Source organism: Phocoena phocoena, chromosome 9 (assembly GCF_963924675.1).
Source record: "Phocoena phocoena chromosome 9, mPhoPho1.1, whole genome shotgun sequence".
Taxonomy (NCBI): Eukaryota; Metazoa; Chordata; class Mammalia; order Artiodactyla; family Phocoenidae; genus Phocoena; species Phocoena phocoena.
This window is the reverse complement of record NC_089227.1, coordinates 72,201,409-72,208,970: the sequence shown is the minus strand read 5'-3', so window position 1 is coordinate 72,208,970 and position 7,562 is coordinate 72,201,409. Positions and strand designations below refer to the sequence as shown.

Here is a 7,562-nt window from a genome sequence, read left to right as displayed (position 1 = left end):
AATTCATTTTCTCTCACTGCCCCTATCGTGAAATACCAAATGTGTGCACTCCCCTCCAGTCTTATACATATTGTCTGTTTTATCCTCTTAGAGCTCTCCTCACAAGACCAATGCACAAACTCCCATTCCTTTCCCTATGGGATTAGAAATTCCCTCAGTGGGCATCACCTGAGAAATTTTCTCTGTTGTTGGTTGTGGGGCCTTTCCCTCAGTTTCTGTTCTGAACCTGAATGATACCGTTTTATTCACCATGATTATGCTTGGATTCAGATACATTTTGCCGTTGCTTTGCCAGCTTGCAGGTCTTTTAGCAAGTTCAGCTTGGGTTCACAAACTTGGGTGCATAATCTCAGGGCAAAATACCTACCATCCTTTGCACTGGACATACACTTTCATTTGTGCATCACATATCCCAGCCACAGCCTCATAACAAACCAAATAAAACAATATAATCTACTACTACTAATAACAATAATAAAACATTCATTGTTAAATAGTAACATTTTCCTTTGTAACACCCACATAATTCTGACATAAATGTTATTTTTATCTCTCATAAGTTCATATGTATAGAAACAAAATATTAATTTGCTCTAGTTCCATTTTGCATGTTAATGAAGGACTGGTAAACATCTTATTAACACTTTTTTACATTAGATGTTTATTTTAAGCCATTCTTCAGCTCTCAATATTCTTCAGATTTTCATAATTATATATAGGTACCAGTTTTTCGAGTCATTTTTGCAAGAGGACTTAGGCGGGGTTTAGTCAGGCAAGGGACTGCGGCTTGAGTCTGAGATCATGAAACTGGGAATACAAGTTTCTGAGATTGCTGTAAATGAGGGATTAGGCAAGGGTCCAGATGACCCCAGGTCAAAGAGGCAACTAAACAATGTGGACTCTCAGTTCTTGGCAGCAAGCTGACAAGCCAGCAACCATAAAATCAAAGCAGAGGCCAGGAAACCTGTGATATCTATGATTTTGACAGGTCAAAAATCTGGGAATTGTGATGTCAAAGGCAAGCGCAGGATCAGTAACTTCAGCATGATCCAAGTATGTAACATGCCATGACTGAGATGTCTGATTTTGCAAGAGAACAGCCCTAATAATCAAACGGAGTGAACAAACGAGATTGTGTCTGGCCTCTTTCTGCTTTAGCACAAGAAGCAGGAAGTGACAGGTCCCTAATATAACATGGTGTTATGGACAGAAATGTTCTCTGAGGGACCCTAAGTAATCATTCAACACACATTTATTGAGCTCCTAGGTGCCAGGGACAGTTCTGGGCATTGGGCAGACAACTACAATTAAGATATATAGTACTTATCCTTCCACTTGTAGTCTAGGAAATGATAGGTAAATAGGTAATTACCCAGTAATGTAATACATACTATGATGTGAAGACATATCAGGGCTCTGGTCATACATAAAGGGGCATCAATTTTTAAAATCATGGAAAGTTTCTAGGAAGCTAAATTGACACTTCAGACATAAGAGAGAGGAAGAGTTTTAGGCAGAGGAAAAGCGTGTGCAAAAATGTTAAGAAATGAGAAAAAACATAGAGCATTAATAGATATACAAGCAGTAATATGCCTGAAGGAAGCACTGGAGCTCTGGAGGAAGTATTGGAGACCCATAGGGTATTAAAAAATGAAAGGACACTACAGATTCTGTGATCTGGACCTTAGAGATGTGAAGCAGTTGAAGCACCTGACTAGACACTTGAAACCAGGTGAAGGGGTAAGGGCTTAGAAGGGAACAGTTCTGAACTTCCAAAAGTGGCCACCCCTCAAAATTTCCCACTAGAATATGCCTTAACAAATATGTACATATACTAGCTTTCCTCTTTATGTCTTTTTTTTTAAAAAAAACCTCTGAGTAACTCGTAATATGCTAGGCTTAAGTCATTCTTTGTGCTAACTCAGTGTCTAAAGCTGGTCAGCCTCCCAAAACCTGTTTTTCCTCCGTGGTGTTGGTTTTTTTTTTTTTTTTTTTATGCGTTACGCGGGCCTCTCACTGCTGTGGCCTCTCCCGCTGCGGAGGACAGGCTCCGGACGCGCAGGCCCAGCGGCCATGGCTCACGGGCCCAGCCGCTCCGCGGCATGCAGGACCCTCCCAGACCGGGGCACGAACCCGTGTCCCCTGCATCGGCAGGCGGACCCTCAACCACCGCGCCACCAGGGAAGCCCCGTGGTGTTGGTTTTGACATCAAATTTGTTTATAATTTCCTACCTTGTGGCCTTGCTTTTAATTTAGTGAGGCCTCAAATATATGTATCACAATATTCCTATTTAAATTTGTGCTCTTATACTTTTATTTATGTCATGATTTTATAAATATTGTAATACTTCAGTTTAAAACTTTGTTGAGTACCTATTATGTGTGATAAGCACCTAAAGGTGACTGAGACAATCCTTGCCATCATGAAGCTCATAGTCTTTTGGGAGGATATACATGTAAATAGAGAATTGAAAATATAGTTCAGTTCATACTAAAGCAGATAGATGGATCAAAAGTTAGAGAGGCACAAAAGGCGAACAAAGAACTCTACCGGAGGCAAAGGCAGCTTCAGGTAATATTCGACTTGTATCTGGAAGAATAAAAAGTGAGCGTACAAGACTGAGAAATCATCAAGTATAAAAGCCAGAAGAATCATACAAGGAGTAGGCAGGCCCCAAGAAAAGTGACAGAGAACTTCACTCTGGCTTGCAATTAGAGTTGATGAAGTTGGGTAATATTCTGAAATGAGACTGGACAGAGGTTGGGAATAAATTATGCAAGTCACAGCTAAGTTATAGAATTTGAATTTTTCCTCTTGGTAACAGGGATCAAACAAATATCTTAACTGGGCAATAGTTTTCTTATCTTTTAATTGAAGAAAATAACTCTGACAGCATTGTAGAAGGTTGTCTGACCTGGAGAAAAATTGGTGGCAATGAATCTTGTTATCCCAGAAGTTCAAGTTAATGACAAAAGATGAGTGTTGAGAAGGGAAGGTGGAATTCAAGAGATGTTTTTGAGCTATAATGGGTGAAACACCTGGATTGAGCAGCAGTAGTGAACCTGGAGAGAAATGGTCGGATTCTAGAGATACAGAAGATGAAGTTGACAAATCTTGAAGATTTTTCGGTTATGGATGTGGAGACAGGAGGAGTCAAGGCTTACTTCCATGTTTCTGGTTTGCACAACTGAAAGGAGGAAGATGCCATACACTGGGATGGAGGAGGTGGGCCATGATGTGTGGGTTACTTTAGACCTGTTCCACCTAGAGTTTCTTTTGAGACATGGAGGTAGAGATGCCAGTAGGTAGAGGCTATACTGACCTGTAGCTCAGGGAAGAAGCCTAGGCTAGAGATGTGTCACTACAGATGAAAACTGCAGTCAGAGTAGTGTATCAGTTTACCTTTGAAAAGCATGGGTGAGCAGATAACAGAGTCTAGGACAGATCTCTGAGAAATCTGAACGTTTAAATTCTGAATGGTGAGCCAAAGGAGACGCCTTACTTTGTTTTAAGTAAAACAGAGAGAAATTATGACGTCATGGAAGCTATCAAGAAGAAGGGAATAATCAATAGTATTGAGTCAAATTGAGAGATCAAGAAATTGAGAGGACAGAAACTTAACATAAAAGTCATTGATGACTAAGCCAAAGTTAGTTTTCAAAACAGTTTTGGAGGGAAGTCAGATTGGAGTGTTTTAAGGGAAGTTTGGGTAGGGAAGTCAATAGAGTGAGGGTAGATAATACACTCAAAATTTTTGACTGTGAAGGAGAGAAGAAAGGACAGTAACTGGGGTGAGGAGTGGGGTTGAGTTATTTGTTTTAGAATGGACAAAATTAGGGTATACTGATGGGGGAAATTGTGGATGGAGAGTGAAGTGATAATTGGCTATCCTTGCTTTTGTCTTTACACAAAATATTCTTCCCAATTTAGAGATGTCCTATAGTAAAACAAAATGATGTTGAATTTTAGAGGCCTGAAAGTCACCAAGTTTGGGAAGCAGGAGTATCAGTAGGTAGTTCATTGTAGGAAAAGAAATTAATTCTGGGGTCTGAACCTGTAAAAGGAAAGGAGAAACCCCATACATTTGCTCATCTTTTTCATCTTGAAATGTGAAAAAGTAACTGAATAATAATCTTAACTGTCTCCTCTTTAGTTCTATAATCCACATATGGATAAAATAGGATTCACTCAGCAGGTTGCAAGCTTGTGCCTCTAAACATTTAGTTGAGCAAGAAGGCACAAAATGGAACCATATGTGTTTTCTTTTAAGGTAATCTGCTTCAGTAGTATTGTCAGCACTTCTGAGAGCCTCTTCCATATGCATCTTGCCATACTTTTTATAAATACTCTGTGTTGAGTCATTTTGATGTCATCTATTAAACCCTCCTTGCAAATATTTATTCATTGTTTTACAGGATTTATGAAAATAATAGCCTCTGTAATAAGATATATTGTAAGAATGTTAAATCACAAACAGATCCAGCAAAGATATTGTATTTCAAACATTCAGTACCGCCTAGGAACAGCCATTTTAAAAGATAAGCCTTGTATCAAGGTTTGATGGTCAATAAACACAGGTGAATTTCAGACAAAAATGAGATTCCTAAAATAATTATCCTTTGGGAAAAATCTCATGTTTCTTGTCCATGGAATCCAAATCCTAGGGCTATTATTAATAACACCCAGAGCTACTTTACTTTCTTTGCTTTATAATGACACTTTAAAACAGCATTCATGGATTTTCTTGGCAATATTGACCTTGATGTGGCATTTAACATTTGCAAAGCAATCCTCTGACATGTTTCTGTTAACATTGAGAAATCTATTTATGTTGGACCACTACACATATATTCAATGTGGTGCATTTTCAGTGGTCTGTGCTTTGAGTTTATAAGCTCTATTTAAACTAGAACCTTGTTCCCCACAATCAGAATCACCTCCACTGCACCTCTCTCTCCCCACTAAGTCCACTAAGTCCTTCACACGTGCTCTGTGCATGGAACCCATTCAGTAAATGCTCTTTACATTTACAGCCATATCAATTGGAGAAAAATAGTTTAAACAAATGAAATGAACAATTGACAAAGTTTTGCACACTGTAAGTTTTTGTAACTAATTCATTAGCATTCTACAACACTTTTTTTCCCTAACACAAATGGAAGATTGCCATACAAATCTATTGAATTGAAATGCTGTACTACTCACTTCAATCTCAGAATTTTTTTCTCAGACTTACTGCCTGGTTTCCAAAGAGATTACAGCTTGATTTTGTACCCATAGAATTTTCCCTTAGTCAGTTGCACTGCAGCCAGATATCCTGGTTAGTTTATTCCCTTTCACATGCTGCTCTGTCAAAACTGTTCACTTACATTTTCCGCAGATCACTACTAGCCACGAACAACATTGCTCTGCAGAAAAGCTGCTGTCCGTGCTCTCTACACTAGATGCCATTATGCCTAGCACTGCCTTTCTTACTCTGGGACATGCCACTCATGTGTTTTAGCAATGCCAACTGTCCCTTATATCTAGTACTCTATCTCTCCATTGGGGACACTTTACAAGTATTCTATATTCATTTTACTTGGCGCTTTCTTCTATCTAGCAAATACCATTAATTCATTCACTCCTTCTGGCTTCTCTCACCAAGTACAGTATTCCCTAACCCAGGAATAAAATTTTGTAACGTATTTCTCTTTTTCCCTTGTGACAATATTTTTATTCAGCCATTTCTTTTACTTTTGCAGGCTGCATCTCTGTCTTTTGTCAGGAGCCTTTTCAAAAACAACATGTATATATATTTTAAAGTGTATCTCATTATCTGTTTTTTCTCTGTGGACCAGAACAACTGAGGCTATGTATACTCTAAAAATAGGTAGTGAAGAGCTATCCCTGGAATATTGCAATTTTTTTCTATGTAAATGTGTATTTCTTCTTTTGTGGAAGAACATGGGATATTATACACATAGTAAAGATAATCCCCTGTAATAAAAGCTATAATGTTAGAAAGTGAGTAACATTCATAGCTTTAATCTATGGCAATGAGTTTCATCAGTAAGAGTGTCAGAGAACATAAGCAGTTAAGATTCCTGGAGGCAAAATGTACCCAATTAAGGTGATTTACCACATTCCAAAATGACTTAACAAGTACATTTAACTCTACAAAACGATATCTGTTCCTATGTCTGTCATGGCTTAGAAAACTATGAGAATTCAAGATGTCATCATCATCACCATCATCATCATCGTAATCAAAAGCATCTATTAAGTGTATTTCTATGATGGATCTGCTACTGAAACCTTTTAGATATATAACTCATACCATCAAAGAAGTTCCAATCTGCTGTAGTGATATTATAAACCTATATTGAACACATGCATACATTAAGTAAATGAATGCCCAGATTGAATAATACTTTGCTGTTTTATTAAGTCCAAGATGTTTGTTGTAAGATAAATAAGTTGCTGATGATTTAGATCAGGGGTCCGAAAACCTCTGTAAAGCTAGACAGTAAATGTTTTTGGCTCTGTGGCAACTACTCAACTCTGATGTTATAGCACAAAATTAGCCATAGAAATTCATAAATGAATGACCATGACTGTGTTCCTATAAAATTTTATTTACAAATGTAGGCAGTAGGCTATATTTGACCCACAGACCATAGTTTGCTGACCTCTCATTGAATGGTGGAAGAAACTGTCATATCTGTAAAGTCTTATTTCTTTATAAAAAGTAAAACTAGAATAGAGTTTTACATGTAAAAGGATAATGATATGAGCCATCATTATCAGAGCCATCGCTGGGCATTTAAGAGAGAAAAGAAAATTTTTAGAGGCTAAAGATAATGAGAAATGACAAATCCAGGGAGGTAAACCAGTACTAAAGCCTGTGACTGCTGTGGAATATTTCCCAATCTCCAGCAGCCTACAGCTTTGATTTGAATGACTCATGTGAGGAGGACTGAAAGCAAAGACTAGAATCTCTGTGAGATAGGAAGGCAGACTTTAAATCTCTATGAAAGTCTATAACTCTGAGAGAGAACCAGTGGTTGATCTTAAAATTTAAAATAACACTCTGTATATCTATCAGTTGATTGGTACATGGGCTTGGATGGGCTTGGATTTTTAATTTATCTTTGGATCATCAAAAAAAGTATAAGCTCAACATTTAATTAAAAGTGGTTTTATGTTAATTGTACCCCTAGGCATCTAGAATGAGCAAAAAACCCAGACACATCTAATTTTCTCACACATAAAATTGCAAGGAATATGAACTAAGACTAGGGGGAAAAATCATAAAGCACATACAGAAACAAGCTACCGTGAGTTAGATTTAGTAGAACCAATAGTAGTAATATCAGACCAGCAAAACCTACAGATATTGGAATTATCATATATAAATATAAAATTAGTAAATGTTTAAATAAATAAAAGAGAGAATAACAAGTGTGACTAAAGAGCAGGACATTATCAGAGTTATCAAGGTAGTATTATAAAAGAAAGCCATAGAAATACAAATATAAAAACGGAAATTAGAAACTGATTGGGACAGCTAAACAGCAGA

The 7,562-nt window shown here is 37.5% G+C and overlaps 1 pseudogene across 1 annotated transcript in view; it reads right to left on the bottom strand.

Annotated features, from left to right (window-relative positions):
* LOC136127931 (anaphase-promoting complex subunit 10 pseudogene) overlaps nucleotides 1-5,452 on the bottom strand; it is a 42,298-nt pseudogene extending 36,846 nt beyond the window's left edge. The window contains exons 1-2 of the transcript XR_010656199.1: nucleotides 5,371-5,452; nucleotides 2,552-2,590 (exon numbers count right to left, since the gene is read on the bottom strand). The product of XR_010656199.1 is annotated as an anaphase-promoting complex subunit 10 pseudogene (transcript). The remainder of the gene's footprint in view (nucleotides 1-2,551; nucleotides 2,591-5,370) is intronic.
* Between the last annotated feature and the right edge of the window lie 2,110 nt (nucleotides 5,453-7,562).